Genomic DNA, 19,013 nt, shown 5'->3' on the forward strand with positions numbered 1-19,013 from the left:
GAAGAGATCAAATAATTTAAATAGGGAATGAAGTAATGGCAACAAAAGGGAGAGATTTTCATGGTTTTGTGCTTGCTTTTGTTATGGTTCTTAGTCAGTGCTTTTTCTTTTCTTTATTTCAGCAAAGACTGTATCGAAGCAAGGGGTCTCTGAGCAGTGAGGTGATACAAACTGCATTAAGATCTTTGCTATATTTTCCTTAAGATAAATGCAAATTGTTAGCTACTTATCTAAATTATCCTTTATCTCACTAATGCAGAAACTTCCAGCTAGCCAGGATGCCTCTCAATTTCAGAAAACCATTACCTAGGAAAATGGGAGCTTGTACAAGTGAGAAAATAGAAAAATGATGATAAAATCCTCTGTTGTGTTCTTTATTGTCATTGGAACTTCATTCAGGAAAAAATCTTATCACATGGACATTGAGATAAACACAATGCAAGAGCTGTGGAGGACGTTGGATATGGGGAGGTGTTGGAGACTGGCTACCTTCTATTAGAGTCCTTGCTTTCCTGTCTGTAGGTTGAATGACACAGAACATGTTATTTCACTTCTTAATCTTTAAATGTCTCACCTATACAGTGTGGATAAGAGTAGCACCTGTCTCACAATGATTGTGCTATACACGAGGAAGCTTTATAGTACTTTGTACGGTCTGCAATATAATCTCAGCCAATATATTAACACATTATTTTTGTTCTCGTAGTAACCTTTACTGAATTTGTTCTAGTCTGTTTCCTTGCTGCAGAGGATTCATAATTCATCAGTGACAAAAATAAATTAAGCTGGATTTAAAGATCTATCACTCTTTCAGATAAATTATTTTTTGTACTCAGATTTAATTTTAATTCAGCAAATCTTTCTCAAATGAATACTATGTGTCTACCACAAAACTGTAATGATTCAAAAATAGAAAAAAAGCTGAAGCTATGATGGCAAAATTTTCGATGTGCTTGGGTTTAAAGAAATATTTTTGTCTGTAAAATGGTACTCATAAAACTTTCTTTATTCATCTTACAGTTATATTGTGGACAGTAATATAAGGTTATTGCTCTATTAACTCATTCCAGATCAAATGTCCAGTGACATAATCTCATAAAGTACAGTACCAAAACCAAAGACTTAAATGTAAAAGGACGTTATTAAAAAGGTGGAGAAATCATCTTAGAAAATCCACTCAAAGGATAGCTTTTACCTACATGACAAATAATATTTAGATACTATACCAAGCTTAGTTGAAGTTGAACATCACCTTTAAATAAGGTGACTACTCAATAGACTGGTGGCTTTTAACATGTGTGCCATGAAATATCTTAACAGGTGTTATTGATGGCTGTGAAGGGAAGGGAAGAATGCGGCAGAGAGATCACGCAAGTTGGTCTGCAGTGTTACTCAGAAACAGGGGCCTTGATCTTAATGAGCAGTGCCAATCTCTATCAGAGTCTCATACACAAGTGTGTTCATTGGTTGCTTTTATAGAGTGAAGAGATGAGTATAAAAGATGTGTAAGATTAGAATTGAGGAGGGGATAAATTTCCTCTCTAGAATTATTTAAATTAAAAATTATTCAACACCATGTGGGCCAAGCAAAATGCTTGTAATGGCCAGGTTGGATTCTTTGGCTAAACAATAGGGAGAGCAAAAAGCAGAAGGATAGGAAGCACCAGGACTCTGTCTCCCCACCTACACAACGATTGCACTGGTGGAATCTGTCTCTTTTGGAACTCTGCAGGCTATGGAAGACTTGCAACTTCCAGGGAAAAACTTGAATGGTAAATTGTGATTAATCTCAGTCAATGACACTTTTTAGTGCAGAAGCAGTCCCCCTGCTCCAGCCACTTGGGGGCAGCTGTGCTTCTGTTTCCAGTGTAGCCTGCACACAGCTCGCAGGGAGTACTGTGGATCAGAAGGATCCCATCATCCAGACATCGAGGACCGGTGCTCCGATGGCTGATGGCTGCTTTTGATCCGTTAGCTTCCAAGAGGCAGGTAACCATTACTGTTTCACCTCTCCCCTTTTTTATAAGTTCCTTCCCCTCTGGCTGAATGAATTGCCAGGGGATTTAAAGAACCAGCACCCTTCATCTCTTCATTTTTCTCTTGTATCTGTTTTGGGAGCCAGACATTAAGGAGTAGCACATTGAAAAGCAACTGAATATATGGAGAAAACTAGAAAGTGAGAGTCCATGCCCAAGGTAAACCACACACACAAAACACCTCAATGACCCAGAGACAGACACAGAGTCAAAGAGAAAAGTAAAACAATAAGCCGTATTGGTAACAACAGCAAAAATAGCAAACTGGGGAAGGGAGAAGATCTGATTTCCAGAGTTAGCTCATTGTTAGATTCAAATGCTCAGTTTCCACCAACTAATCACATGGTATACCAAAAAAAAAAAAAAAAAAAAAAAAAAAGAACAACAAGAAAAAAATGCCCATTTGAAGGAACAAAATAAACCAATAGAAATGATTTCTGATAAAAGACCTGAGACAGGTTTGCTAGGCAAAGATTTTTAAATAATTGTCTTAAAGATGATAAAAGAACTAAAGAAAGAAGTGGAGGAAGGAAATGGGGAAAATATGAACACAAGGGAAATGTAGAAAATCTTAAAAAGAAATCAGTGATAAATTCTGGAACTGAAAAGTACAATAACTGAAATGAGAAATACCCTGGAGAGAATTAAAGATTTGAGCAGGCAGAAGAATCAGCAAACTTGAAGACAGGACAGTGAAAATTGCCAAGCCTGAGGAGCAGAAAGGAAAAAAAGATAAAATAAAAGTAACAAGAGCCTAAGAGATCTTTGTCACATCATCAAATAGATATGTGCATTTTGGGAGCCACAGAAGGAGAATAGAAAAAGAGAGGTGAGAATAATATTTAAAAATAAAACCTTTACAAATTTGATGAAAGAGTTGATTATAAATATCCAAGAAGGTCAGCAAACCACAACTAAAATGAACTCAGAGAGACTCACACTGAGACACATTATAATCAAACATTTGAATGTCAAAAACAGAAGATTTTTGAATGCAGCAATAGAGAAGTGATTCATCACATACAAAGTTTTCTGAATAAGACTCATCAGATTTCTCAATAGAAACTTTGGGAGCTAGTAGGCAGTGTTCTAATGTATTGAAAGTGTTAAAAAAAAAAATAGCCCAGTTAACAAAGAATCTTATATCTGGCAAAGCTGACCTTCAAAAATGAGGGAGAAACTAAGACATTCCCAGATTTAAAATAAAAAGCTATGTGATTTCCTTCTCTGTAGACTTGTCCTACAAGAAATGCTCACGGGAGTTCCACAGGATCAAATAAAAGATACCAGGGAGTAACTTGCTCTTTGCGACCCCATGGACTATACAGTCCATGGAATTCTCCAGGCCAGAATACTGGAGTGGGTAGCCTTTCCTTTCTCCAGGGGATATTCCCAACCCAAGGATCGAACCCAGGTCTCCCACATTGCAGGTAGAATCTTTACCAGCTGAGCCACAAGGGAAGCCCAGGAACACTGGAGTAAGTAGCCTATCCCTTCTCCAGCAGATCTTCCCAGCCCAGGAATGGAACCGGGGTCTCCTGCATTGAAGGCAGATTCTTTACCAACTGAGCTATCAGGGAAGCCTTAAATAAAGATCATAATGGAGTAAACACATGAACTATTATAAAATATAATATTATTTTAACAACAGTTTATGACTCCAATTTTTATTTCCCACATAATTTAAGAGACTAACATATTACAAAAAAAAAAGCAATTATTAGTCTAAAATCTACTATTATTGCAACTTTTGTTTGTAACTCTTCATGCTGCTTTCTACATAATTAAAGAGAACTACTAGTTTATGTTATTTGAGTACAGAATGTATGAAGAGTTTTTTTTTTTTTTTTATTAACAACCAAAAGGAGTGGGAATGAATCTATTAAGTAGCAGGGTTCTTGTAGGTTACTGAAGTTAAGCAGGTCTAAATTCAAATTTGAGTGTTATGATGTTAAGTATAATCCTCATGGTAAACTTAAAGAAAAGGAAAACATAAAGAAAAGATATGCACAAAGTGAAATGAGAAAAAAAGTTAAATATTTCCCTACAAAGAATCAACTAAACATAAAAGACAGTAGTAAGGAATTAAGGTACAGAAAAGCTGTAAGGCATATAGGTTTGTTATTCCTCATTTCTTGCATTACTGTCTCACTTTGTATTAACCCCTCCTTTTCAGCAGTTACTAGTAATTGGAATTCCCTGGTGGCTCAGACAGTGAAGAATCTGCCTGCAATACAGGAGACCTGGGTTCCATCCCTGGGTTGGGAAGATCCCCTACAGAAAGGAATGGCAACCCACTCCAATATTCTTGGCTGGAAAATTCCAAGGAGAGAGGAACCTGGAAGGCTACAGTCCATGGGGTCACAAAAAGTTGGACATGACTAAGAAGCTAACACTTTTGCTTTCATCAGTAATTATGGTAAATGTAAATAGATTAAACCCTCCAATCAAAAGACAAAGATTAAAAGAATGAAGAAAAACACATGATCCAATTATATGCTGTCTACAAGAGACTTGCACAAATAACTTGTATAGATATTTCTCCAAAGAGTATACACAAATGGCCAAGAGGCATATGAAAAAATGCTTAGCATTACTAATTTTTGAGACATGTAAGTCAAAATTACAGTGAGATACTATCTCACAGTTTTCAGGATGGCTACTATCTTAAAAAAAAAAGGAAATAACAAGTGTTGACAAGAATACGTAGAGATCGAAATTGGAGTCCTTGTGCATTGTTGGAGATACAAAATGGTATAGCCACTGTGTAAAACACGGTAATTCTTCTACAAATTAAAGAGAACTACCATGTGAAAGTGAAAGTCATGTCAACTCTTTGAGACCCCATGGACTACAGTTCATGGAATTCTCCTGGCCAGAATACTGGAGTGGGTAGCCTTTCCCTTCTCCAGGGGGATCTTCTCAACCCAGGGATTGAACCCAGGTCTCCCACATTGCAGGCGGATTCTTTAGCAGCTGAGCCACAAGGGAAGCCGAAGAATACTGGAGTGGGTAACCTATCCCTTCTCCAGGGGATCTTCTCAACCAAAGAATCGAACTGGGGTCTCCTGAATTGTAGACAGGTTCTTTACCAACTGAGCTATCAGGGATGATCCAGCAATTCTGTTTCTGAATATATGTCAAAAAAAAAAAAAAAAAAAAAGCATATTGCTACACCTATGTTCTTTACAACACTACTTACAATAGCTAAGGGGGCTTCCTCGGTGGCTCAGTCAGTAAAGAAGCTGCCTGCAGTGCAGGATACCTGGGTTGGATCCCTGAGTCAGGAACAGCCCCTGGAGAGGGAAATGGCAACCCCTTCTGTATTCTTGCCTAAGAAATCCCATGGACAGGGGCTATAGGTCATGGGGGTCGCAAGGAGTTGGACACAGCTTGTAACTAAACCACCACAGCAGATAAAACATGGAAGGAACCTAAGTGCCAACTGATAGATGAAGAGATAAACAAAATATAATATGCATGCAACAGAACATCAGTCCTCTTAAAAAAAAAGATTCTTCAATATGCTACAACATGAATAGACCTTGAGGACACTATGCTAAGTGAAATAAGCCAGCCCCACAAAATGAGAAATGTTGTATTATTTTAATTATATTAGGTACTTAGTTAAATGATAGAGACAGAAAGTGGAATGATGGCTGCCAAGCTGGAGGGAGGGAGGAATGGTGAATTATATTTAATGGATATAAAGTGTTGGTTTTACAAGATAAAAAGAGTTACGGAGATGGACGATGGTGACAGTCGCACCGTAAGATAAATTTACTTCCTGCTTTTAAACTGTGGGCTTTAAAATGATTAGGATAGTAAATTTTGTTATGAGCATTTTACCACAATTAAAAAACAAATTGGGGCTTCCTTGGTGGCTCAGACAGTGAAGAATCTGCCTGCAATGCAGGAGACCTGGGTTCAGTCCCTGGGCTGGGAAGATCCCATGGAGAATGGAATGGCTACCCATTCCAATATTTTGCCTGGAGAATTCCATGGACAGAGGAGCCTGGCAATTGGGAAAATTATGGACAGTAAAATTAAAGTCCCAGATATATTCCTAGAACAAGAAAGAGCGTTATATGGGACACACAGGTTACAAGAAATCATAATTCATCTTCCTGAGGGTTTACAGGAAAATCTTTTGATATTTGGTCCAGTAATTTAATTTCATTTGTTCTGTTTCCACCAAAGCAGTTTGTCTATTGTTGGTCTATGTATTAGATTGTATGTTGCTTCAATTAAGTACTTTGTTGCTAAAATAATTTAAAAACCACTGTTTTAAGGCAAACCCATTTCAAGATAGAAATGGGCATTATTATTCCTTTTTTAAAATAACAGATTCACATTTTTTTTTTCTCTTGTCTTTGACAGAGTCAATTGGTAATCTTAAAAGGCAACTTCAAAATTACCTTGCTATGAAAACTTTTTCTCAACGTCTTCTGAGTCTTAGCTTCAGGCTAGGTTGTGATCAAAGTCCATCCTCCAAATTCACTTTGGGAGCATTATTCAAGGTCGTCATTTCTGTGATTGTCATTTTAATAGCTTGATTCTGGAGTCATTTTCCTAAGTATTTCAAATCTTCACAACTGTCTCATACTAAAAATTCTTATCTTTTAGAGAGCTGAATTGTAAAAGGAGAAGACAAACTAGTTATGTTTCCCTAAAATTGTAGGTCCATTTCAGTCAAAGGAAAAAAGTCAGTCATGTCTGACTCTTTGCCACCCCATGGACTGTAGCTCGCCAGTTTTCTCTGTCCATGGAGTTCTCCAGGCAAGAAAACTGGAGTGAATTGCTATTCCCTTCTCCAGGGGATCTTCCCAACCCAGATACTGAATCTGGGTCTCCTGCATCGCAGGCAGATTCTTTGCCATCTGAGTCAACAGGCAAGCCCAGTCAAAGGAAACCTGTTGTTTATTTGACAGATAGAGGGACTTGGGGACAGGGTGCAAGACATGGAACTGCTCCTGTTGCTTCTTTATCCTGGTGGGCTGGCGCTGGCGCTGGCGCCTTACTCCAACAATATATTTAATGACTTGCCCCCAACAATGTTTCTGGGTGCAATGATATTCCTTGAGGTCAGGGATCTTGTCCGTTTCCTTTTTATTTTACCTTCCTTTGAACAACACTACCCAAGACTAGTAAACTCCACAAAGAAGACATTTAGACATATTTATAAGGAAGAGTGCAGAAATGAAACTTCGCCATGAAAGGACCTAATGAGGTTACATTCATCTGTGATTAAAACTAATATTATAATGATTTTGCAAATGTGTGTGTATGATATTAGAATAATGCCTAGCTCTCTCTCTCGCTCTCTCTCTCTTTCTCTCTCTCTCACACACATACACACACACAATATGTGAAGGCAAAATTTTGTATGGGTCTATCTGTCTTACCACTGTGGTCTCTGTACCCAAGAACATACATTAGATGAATTATCATTGTTTAGCCGCTCAGTCATACCTGACTCTTTTGCGACCCCATGGACTGTAGCCCACCAGACTCCTTTGTCCATGGGATTTCCCAGGCAAGAATCCTGGAGTGGGTTGCCATTTCCTTCTCCAGGGGATCTTCCCAACCCAGGGATCGAATCCATATCTCCAGCATCTCCTGCACTGGCAGGTGGATTCTTTACCCCTGAGCCGCCTGAGAAGCCCATGATAATTAAATAAACTAATTTACACTAAATTAAATCTTTTTATGACATACAGCATTGGAAGGGATGAATTATGTCTACTACAAAGCAACTTTTGTCTAACTTTCCCATGTTGCTCACTGATTTGTAGTTATTGGACTGTAAATTAATTCACTTTGGCACTCAATTTCTGTGTGTATTTATGACTTAAGACATCAGGCAACTTCAGAGTGGGGGTAGAGAAGGGCACTTATAATTCAGGACTCATAAAGAAATGTTTTTATGAGGACAGTAATACCTTGGATGGGTTTTGTACAAATTTATTGCATTCTCCTCGTGGAAGAGCTTAATGTAAAAGTTGTAAAAGATGCCCAAATGCAGTGCCATCACTCATTTGAGAAAAGGAGTCTGAATGGATAAATAAACAGTCAATGATTTGTTTTATGCCTACAGTAGCTTAACCACAACCCTTTATAATATTTCAGCACAAAGATACTTATGAACAGGCATTAATATCTCAGCACATACCTTGATGGCAATGCTGAAATGTCGTAATATATTTTCAAGCTATTTTTATTTGGAAATAGCAAATTATCAGGTAATGTCCATAATCAAATACACTTCATCTTGAAATAGAAATGAATTTAGGACCATAGTACCAATTTTAATTGATTGAGGGGACCTATATATTTAAAAATGACTGTAATTGGTGGTGAATATATTCACAAATTGTTTTCCTCCAAGAAACACAGAAAAAATCATTGCTTTCTGAGATGACAAAATAGTCCAATTTTTTAACATAATTGAAATTCAACTATCATAATATTTAGGGGTCATGGCTATCTATATGCAGATTAACTGATTTGAGTTAATTTTTCAGGCAATTTAAGTTTCAGAAGCATTCAATTTTTTTGAAAAGTTTCTTTATATAGTTCCTTGAGTAGAGCCGTGGCATGACAAATGATTAATACCTACTCGTTTAAAAAAAGTCATACTTATTATTTTTGCCTATGTGTCACCAAACAACTGGTTATCAGTTTTTGTTGTTTCAAAAGTCCTTTTAGCATGGTTTAGAAGTGAACATACTAGTACAGAAAGAGTATTATATTTTATATAATATGATATAAGAATTTCTTTTTCCTGTGTGATATAAATTTCTTTAATACTATCTTAAACAAATCCCTGTATTTCAAAGAAAACAAAACAGCTATATGCAGACAAACTAATTTAATCCTATTTTCTTTCTTAAGCTCTCACATCTGATGTTCCCTCAAAGCCAAAAAAAAAAAAAAAATGATGTGAAGGAAATTGTGCTGTGTGAAATATTGGGGGTACGTTATAACTATATTCTTGAATACTGAATAAACTTAGGCAACTCTGCTCATTACCAAGGAGACAAATGAATGGAAATTCAAATACTATTATTGAATATTGAATAGTCAAAGAATATATCGATCCTTTTGTCCCTAAAATTTCACCTCTTTATTTTCTTTACCCTTATATAGGGGGGCAGCAAAAGAAGTCTTTGAGTTGAATTAATGATTAGCTCTGTGAAATATTAGTAACAATTATTCTAGGAAAGTCACAGAATTAATGTAAGCAACAGTTAACATGTTTATGATATGTGCCAAAATATCAGAGGACTTTTCTAATGTCTTATTTGGCAAGGAAGTGTCTCTTTAATTACCATCCAAAGAATTACTTTTCTATCATGATTTTATGAGTCAGTTAGCACAATTGCCATTTAAAAGATAATAAAGGAAGAGATATGTGATCTAGGTTCCCCCCACCAAGGGTATGCAACTTATAAACCTGGACTTTGAGTTTAGGTTTACTGATCCCTTCAGACACATAGTATTCTAAATTATGGTTCACCAAGTGATGTAGCAATGTTTTGTACTTAGCAACATATTTATTTTTAATATTTCCAAGACATACATAATTATAGTACTGCTGTAGTAAATGATAAGAAATCAAAACAGTTTAGATTTGACTCTGGAATCCATCACAAAGTTCTGAAAGCTACATTATTTTACTATTATGTTGGCCTTTGCAATGAGTATTTTTTTTTCTCTCATTTTGGATTTGATAGCAAATACACAGGCAACAAAAGCAAAAATAAGTGGACCACAACAAGCTAAAAGATTTCTGCAAAGTAAAGAAAACAATTTGTGAAAAGCAACCATATGGGAGAAATATGTGTAAACCATATATTCTATAAGGGGTTAATATCCAGCTTCATGTCTTTAGTTAGTTATTTTTGTGATGTTGGCAATGTTCTAAAGTTTCCAATAAAATGAAACAACTCAGCAATCGAACCCAGTGAACTGTTGGACAAAATTAAGTTGGCAAATATATAAGCAGATGCATTTTGGCATAGAACTTTGCAATAGCAAAGTTGCTCTGATCGTTCGAGCATTGGTTTATTAATAACGTTCTCCAAGCAATTATACCAATCTCTTCCTGTACACTTATTCTAAAGTAGAGTTTATAATTTTATCTGTGGAATTAACGTCATACAGTTTGATTTACAAATTCTATTCCCTGTCTCCACTGATATAAAGTGATAGCTGATAAATATGAACCATCAACAAATGCATGCTGCTATTCTTAGTAAGTGTGTATAATTTAAATCCCTTGGTTTCTAAATTTAGCATGAATATCAAAAGATAATTGGAATTTAGGAGCCAATCCCTTGAATGGAATTGGCATAGATTACAGATAATATCTATAGTTCATCAGTGGTGTCTTTCTTAATCTCAGAATGTTTGCATTACAATTCAAACTTCATAACTTATATGACTACAGTACCAGTAAATCTGATTTTTTATATATATAAAGCCTCCTATATTTTCTAGACTTACCTAACTTCAGATGGACTGAAATGTTAACCAGCTTTAAATACAACTTTCTATAATATTCTTCCACAATTCTAGTTTTAACATCAACTAATGGAAATGCAACTTGAAATCATCCATTTTTTAAAGTATTTGAATTTGGTTCTTAAGCTTTTTATTTTAGATTTGTTTTAACTATTTTAACAATTGCTTTTTTAGCAGTAATAAAAAAGATTGTCAGGAGATTAAATTGCCTAGTCACAAAATATTTATTATGAGAAATTCAGTGGTTCTGTATCTAATTAAAATATCTTTTGATTAATAACCAATTACTAATGTTAAATAAATAATTATGCCCAGGTAGTAGAAAGCATATTGTATAGAAAAGGTAAGAGAACTAAGTTTATACCTTGCTTTGACTTCCCTGTTGGCTCAGAGGGCAAAGTGTCTGCCTGCAATGCAGGAGACCTGGGTTCAGTCCCTAGGTTGGGAAGAGCCCCTGGAGAAGGAAATGGTTACCCACTGCAGGGCTCTTGCCTGGAGAATCCCATGGATGAAGGAGCCTGGTGGGCTACAGTCCACGGGGTCTCAAAGAGTCGGACACGACTGAGCGACTTCACTTTCACTTGTTACTGTTGCTATTCTTATGTCTTGAGCCTAAGTTTCTGCATTCATTAAAAAAAAAAAAAAAGATTAAAAGAAGTAACTTCTGAGGATTATGATATTACTATTATTAAATTAAATAATCCTGACTTATTTTTACTTATTAACCTAGTTTTCTATCTCTCAAGTGAATACATTGCTAAGATTTATGCTAAGCGCATTTCACTGAGCTTGTCTTGTATTCAATTCTTATTTCCTGGGTGTCTCCATAAAAACTGTTCAAAATGCTCCTTTCTTTTCCTTTATCTTGTTTAATGTGAACACTCTCCACCTGCTTTTCCAAACTAGAATCTTGAAATTATCCTGAATATTTCTTTACTCTTTACCACTGGATTCTATTTCATCACTACATGTTACCACCTCTTTTTCTTAAATATCACTCGCATCCATCTATTTCCATCCACGTACATCCGCGTCCACTCACGTCTCTCCATTTCTACTACCTTAGTGTGGGTATTTAATATCCCTTGGAAGGATATGCAATGCTCTTAATCACTTTTTCTTCTTGTTTTACTCACCCTTAGCCCATTTTTCACATCGCATGGCAGAGACAGTGCTATGCATCCTCCTATTATTGTTTCTGGGCAGATAGGTAGACTGGGGCCGAAACAATCAGTCTGGTCAATGGAATGTGGCCAAAAGTGAACTGGGCTTAGCCTTTAAAACACATTCTGTCTTATTCTACAGTCTTCTCTTCCTTCGAGTGATCTCAGAAGCTTCATGGTTCCCACGGCAAAGCTAGGATGGGCAAAGCACAGAGGCAGCAGAACCAGCACTGTATGGCTGGATGTACTTTCTATAATAAAAATTTACTCCGAATTTTACAATACTGATGGCTTCCCATTACCAGAAGGATAAGAACTAAATGTCTTATTTGAAACTTAAATGCTTTTAAAAATTTGGCCCTAGTTTACTCTTGTAGTCTGTTGTTTTCTGCTTTGACTTCTGTAATCCATGAGAATCTTTCCCAATACACTACCCTCTGCCTTTGCACAGGTTATTCTTTCTGTCTAAAATGACCTTGCCTCTTCGGTCCTATTCATCACTCAAGATTTAGTGCTAAGGCCACTAGGTATTCTGGGCAAAGTCATAAACTTCTTTCTTGGGGGCTTACCCATTTGTCTTTTCTCACCTCTGTTCAGCATTGGACATGCCTCAGTGTTCTCTGCTGAAATATTTCTTTTCCCCTTTAGACTGTTCGGTGTCTGAGGTCAGGGACTGGATTCCCTCTTCTCTGACTCCAAAGTGCCTGACCCATTGGCTGGCATGTAGTTGGCATGTAATAAATATTTGAATGGATATTGAATGGGTTGAACGAATGTTGAATGGGTGAGAGATTATGTCAACATAAAAGGCCTGGAGAGGAATGTTCGAAACTGGTAAACAGACAGCAGATGACCTTCTGCTGATGTCTTTTTCCTGGGTTACTCAAAATTCTGTATTTCTTGCCACAGTCACTGGCCAGCTTTATGCATTTTAGTTAACTGCTGGCTCCCCTGAGATATTTAGAAGTAAAGAGTTACTTGGTAAATACCATCGGTATGGAGCATCTGGTTCTCTGAAGTTTAAGTCCCATGTTCAATTCCTGGGTGATTGTTTAGTCTAGATGTCCATCCCCTGGCAATGGAAAGGGAGATTTAATCTTAAGAATGCCTCCTGCGATTTTGCATTTGCATACTTTCCCAGACAATGGCCTTTCTTTTGACTTTCAATAACATCCCTCAAAACCCAGTGAATAGTCAGGGACTGATTGTCACTGGTTTACCTGTTTTCTTGGCTGTCTCATTAGCATACTTGGGTGCCTGTCAAGAGAGCTGAGACTGTTTTATCAGAAGAGAAGCAGGCATATGAACACTCTTGAGCCACTCAAAGTATTTCCTGTCCAAAAAACATGCTCAGAAGTCATCAAAGGTTAGAACCAAAGCTGAGAGTGATAAAAGAGTATCCTGCCTAGAGAGGTAAAGGCCGCAAGGTTATAAAGAAACTACCGGTGAAAATATTTTTGAGACAAAATAATAGAGCAGAAAATGTGGTGGAGAGGAAGAAAGGATTTTTTTATTACTAATATTTTTTAAGACAGCAGTAAGGTTGTATGACATATTAATGTCCCTCAACTGTACAAGATCCTTGAGTAGCTCTGGGAATTGGGAAGTCTGCAATTTACAACCTCTCTCCTCTATTCTTATAAGCAATTTAACCAAGTTCCTGTTAGCCAGAGACACTTAAGCAGCAGAAATCCTAAAGGAGATTTTTAAGCCCATAGTAAAGCTAATACAATACTTCTGCATAAAAACAAAGGATTATTAATGTTGTGATGCTAGTGAAGTTTCTTTCACAACCAGTGTAACTTTCTATATTCAGTCAGCACTGGAAGAAGCCAGTCTCAGGTGTCATTTGCTATCCATTTTGGGTACACCAATTATAGAGCCTTGGACTTACCTGGTGGCTCATCAGTAAAGACTCTCTCTGCAATGCAGGAGTTGCAGAAGATGTGGATTTGATCCCTGGGTCTGAAAGATCCCCGGGAGAAGGAAACGGCAACCTGCTCCAGTATGCTTGCCTGGAGAAACTCATGGACAGAGGATCCTGTCAGGCTGTAGACCATGGGGTCACAAAAGAGTCAGACATGACTTAAGAACTAAACAACAACAAACAACAATATCAAACCATAGAGCCAGACTTCAGCCTGACTCTTCTAAAGGTTTGCTCCCGGTGTGCACAGAAGTTCTTATCTGTAGATATGCTGATCTCTTTTCAGGATTCAGATTTATTTTCCTGACATGGTTCATGGCTCCATTCTCCAGGAGTTTGCTCCCTGGAGTAAGAGCCTCCTTCGGCAATGCACCTCCCACCGCAGATCACGTCCCTTTAGCGATCTGTAGCACTGGCTTCTTTTCAACTCGTAAATCTCAGTTTATGACCCACTTACTTGAATAATTCATAATCAATTGAGTCACTAATTTTGCTTTTTGCTGAATCACCCAGGAATATCTGTCATGAGAAGGTGCTATTGAATTGCAAGCTGATCTGTTGATGGATAGATTTTGCTTTTAGTTCTTGTTTTGTTTTTAGAAGTTACTTTCACAGATCTAAAAAAAAAAACCACATTCCTTCTCCTTCCCCAGATGAAAGTCTATATGGAAACGGGCAACATTATCTTACATTGCTTTCTTGCTTTTGTTTCTTCCCTTTTAATAATAAATCATCTTGTGGAAAGCAGCGGGATAATGACTATGGAGAGCAAATCCTTTGCTCATACCTAGACTGAATAGTTCATTAGAGATATTTTCCCATCATTATATTTCTCCTCTATTCTCAAGACATTAGATCAGTGGTGAATTATAGTTATATATTATGTGTGAGGTCATGCAGTGTGGCTGTAAATGCCAACACTATTCAATTCATTCATCCCTCAATGAATGCTTATTGAGTGCCTACTATATGCTTGTAGGAACTAAGCAGTCAGTGCTAGGAAAACAGACTAAGCGAGAGAGTGTTTTTGCCTGCCTTAAACACATATTTCATATTCCTCAGGCTCCCATGGTAGTATGCATGTGTGCGTGCTAAGTCACTTCACTCTTTGTGACCCCATGGACTGTAGCCTGCCAGAGTCCTCTGTCCATGGGATTCTCCAGGCAAGAATACTGGAGTGGGTTCCCATGGATGGGATCTTCCCAACCTAGTGAAATAACCTGTGTCTCTTACGTCTTCTGCATTGTGAGGTGGGTTCTTTACCACTAATGCCACCTGGTACTATAAAATCATGTAAAGATTTCAGGTTTGGAGATCAGTTAACCTTGACTTAAGTTTCTCCAAATATTAGTGGTGTGATGTTACAATATATGACAAAGGACAATATAGTTGTTTTCACATGGTCTTTGGAACCAGGCAGCCAGGTTCTCTTTCTGACATTGTGACCTTAGCCAAACTATTTAACTTCTCCGAGTCTCAGCTTTTATCACTTGTACAAAACTGGTCTTAATATCCTATCTCACCTCAGACAACTGCACAGCCAAAATCAAAAGTATATATAAAGTCCATCATACCAGATGTCTAAATATTTAGAAGATATAGGGCAAGTGAACATACTGTCAAATAAATGTGCTCCTTATTCTTACCTTGACATTGTCATGTCAAGTCCAATCTAAAAGTTCAATTCTCGAATTCTTCAAAGTTTTGAGCATGAAAATCCTGTGCCCGGCCTGCAGTTTCCACCCCATAGTTCATGCTCCCTTCTGTTCTCACTCCCAGACCACTTAATCACCACAAGAGACTCAGACACGTGGGAATCTTAGTCCATGCAGGTTCCATATATAATCACCCATATATGAGCTGTCCCTTGATCACCTTCTGGTCTAATGATGGATCAACCAAGGCTATGACCCGCTTGTAGGAAATAGACCTCCAAACTATGCACTTGCAAACTCTGAAAGTTTACTTGGCAGGAGGATAAAAAAAGAAAAATATTAATAATCTTAAGTACCCAGAGGAGTATCCATGTTAAAAGATAAACTGAAGCATCTTAAACATTTTGATTTTGCTTGAACAAAAAACCGATCTGAATTGGACACTGTTCAGTCTAACAGAAAACAGTTCTCAGGAGCTGTACAAAATCAAAGGCTTATAAGCAGAAGGAACTGGAGAATAAGGAAGTTATGCTGGCGACAAAAAGCAACTTGGTTATTGCAGTCATTTTCATTTAGGGGATGGTAGGAGTTTATTAGGCATATGACTTATCTAGTACTGATTAGTTGATTCCTGATTGATTTAAATTCCATTTCTGGAAGACTTGAAGCTGTAATTAAGTCTCGATTTGGTGATATGGGGCTTGACATAAGACACTCCATTTTGGGCATGTTTTCTTATTTGCTAATGTTCAGGATTAAAAAAAAAGTCTCATAGATTTGGTAGGCATGTTTTCTTTTTTGGGGGGCAGTTCTGTCCATGGACTTCTTTTCTTATAAGAGGGCATGGTAGGAATAGGAGTAGACTAGGACCCCATTAATTGAGGCTGTGGTAATAGTTATGGTTACTGTGAAGCTTAAATAAGGTGGTAAAATTTCTTCTTTTTATGCTGGAATCATGAAAAATACTCCATGGAGGGAAGCAGTTAATTTATGTCAATATTAGAATAATAATTTTGTCAACCTCAAGGAGGTAATAATGTACTTATAGATACCCTCTCAGTGCCTGGTATTTAGAAAGATCTTAAAAGATATTTAGGTCACTTCATCTTCATAGGGCAGTAAAATGTTGCTGATACTACTGCCAAGCTGGATGCAGGGTCTTCAGAGTCCTCAAGGGATCCACTTCAGCTCTGGGGTCATGCCAAGGTCTGGATATATTTGAAGTCAATTTTGTAGTATATTTTTGAGAGGGATGGATATTTTTCTGCTACAACAAGGGAGAGGACATCAGTGTATTTACATGAAACACCAAGCTACCATGAAATTGCTCATCTTTTGATTCTAATTTCATGCCCTTACAGAGGTGCACTCATAGGAAAACTAGTTTATTCCACTTATCAGAATGAGATGAATGGGTGAGATTTAACAGTAGCAGCTTGATGAATGAATGGACATATTTTTGTGACATTAACACAGTTAATACTCATTATCTCTCCCCAAGACCTTCCACATCTCCTGATTGTTTGTAGCATGATAGGCATATTTTAGCCCTGAGAAGAACCACAATGATAAATAAATACACCTGAAGACTATACAGGAAACTATATATAACAAGCATATACAAAGAGAGGACAAGAGAGGTAAAGAATCATGTGACATAGTAGAAAATAAATAGCAAAAAGGTAAGACTGGGTGACTCTCCTCTAAAATCAGGACAAGATGGAGACATTCTGGTGGTCCAGTGGTTAACAATCCACCTTCCAATAGAGGGGATATAGGTTTGATCCCTGATTAGGGAACTAAGATCCACATGCTGTTGGGCAGCTAAGACTCAAGGCAGCCAAAAATAAATGAGTAACATGCCACTCTTTATAAAAATAAAAAATAAATGAAATCAGGACAAGATAGAAAGAGAGATCTGCTCTTTCCCATTACAATTCAACACTGTGTTGACAATGCAAAGAGGGAAAGAAAAATGTTTTCCTTGTTGGAAAGGAAGAAGCAAAACTGTCTCTAAGCTTTGGAAGCATAGTTCTTTATGTAGAAAATCCTAAGGAATACACAGGTATACACACAAAAACACACATACCCAAACACATACATAAACCTAGCTCTAAGAAAGTAGCTCAGCAAGGTTTTTGGATAAAATATCATTGTTTCTATAGAAACAGAAACATATCAAAAAATTAAGGAAAATTATTGCATTCATAATTGCACCAAAAGGGATGAAATACTTTAAAATAAAAGTTTTTTAAAATATGATATATGCATTAAATCTACAAAACATTGCTGAAAGAAATGAAAGATCTAAGTAGGCAAAGAAATGTTCTACTTTTATGGATTTGAATACTGAATATTATGAAGGTAGCAATTCTTTCCAGGTCAGTGGTTGCCTGGGGCTGGCATGGGAATAGAGACTGACTTCATATGGACACAGGCATCACTTTGCAATGACGGAGATATTCTAAGTGTGAGTTTTGATAATGGTTGAATAGCTCTATGAATTTACACTTCTTTCTTAATAGATTAGAAAATAATTGAAATTATTCCAACTGATCTCTTAATTTCAAACAGCATTGTAGACGGATATAAAATAACATTTGTTGTGGGTCTTTTGTATGATTTCAATTACGAATTTAAGTTATTAAATTCTCAAAAGGTATATCTCCATTTTGTTAGGCTGTGAATCTGGAACATTGAGAGGTTAATATCATGCCCAATGTAATGCAGTCAGTAAATGGTGATGATTTGGATAACATATCAACCAGGATCTTTGTAGCTTGAAGGTCTGTGAGTCTGTGTGTGCATATTTTCAATCATGTTTACCTGTATATTACATTTCCATCAACAACGGTGCCATACATCTGAAATGCTGCCCAATGTTAATGATTGCAGTTTATCTTCTCTTTGACCTAGTTATGCTTTCCAAAACTTTTGGCTGGCTAAAATTTTCTTTCCTTAAGTGAAACGATCCATTTGGTACTTGTTAAAACTCCAGTTGAGGCTTCCCGCACGGCTCAGTGGTAAACAACATGACTGCTAATGCAGGAGGCATGAGTTTGAGTCCCGATCTGAGAAGATCCCACATGCTGTGGTATAACAAAGCTTGTGGGCCACATCTGTGCTCTAGAACTGGGAAGCCGTGACTACTGAAACCCACACATGTATAGAGCTCATTCTCTACAACAAGAGGAGTTACTACAGTGAGGTACACTGCAAGAAGAGTAGACAACCCCGCAATTCACTGCAGTGAGAGAAGGGCCTGTGCAGCAATGAAGACCAAGCACAGCCAAAACTAATAAATCAAATTAAAAAAAAAAATTCCTCCAGATCAGAGCACCAGTGGAAAGAGGCTGCACATTGAATAATGGACTGCAGATTCAAATTTAAAATCAGTTGGAAGATTATCATACAGAATCCAGAGCTTCAAGCACTGTGGATTTCAGTTCAGTTCAGTACAGTTGCTCAGCTGTGTCCGACTCTCCGTGACCCCATGAATCGCAGCACGCCAGGCCTCCCTGTCCATCACCAATTCCCAGAGTTTAAACAAACTCATGCCCATCAAGTTGGTGATGCCATCCAACCATCTCATTATCTGTTGTCCCCTTCTCCTCCTGCCTTCAATCTTTCCCAGCATCAGGGTCTTTTGCAATGAGTCAGTTCTTCACATCAGGTAGCTAAAGGATTGGAGTTTCAGCTTCAACAT

Source organism: Muntiacus reevesi, chromosome 9, assembly GCF_963930625.1.
Source record: "Muntiacus reevesi chromosome 9, mMunRee1.1, whole genome shotgun sequence".
NCBI classification, from domain to species: domain Eukaryota; kingdom Metazoa; phylum Chordata; class Mammalia; order Artiodactyla; family Cervidae; genus Muntiacus; species Muntiacus reevesi.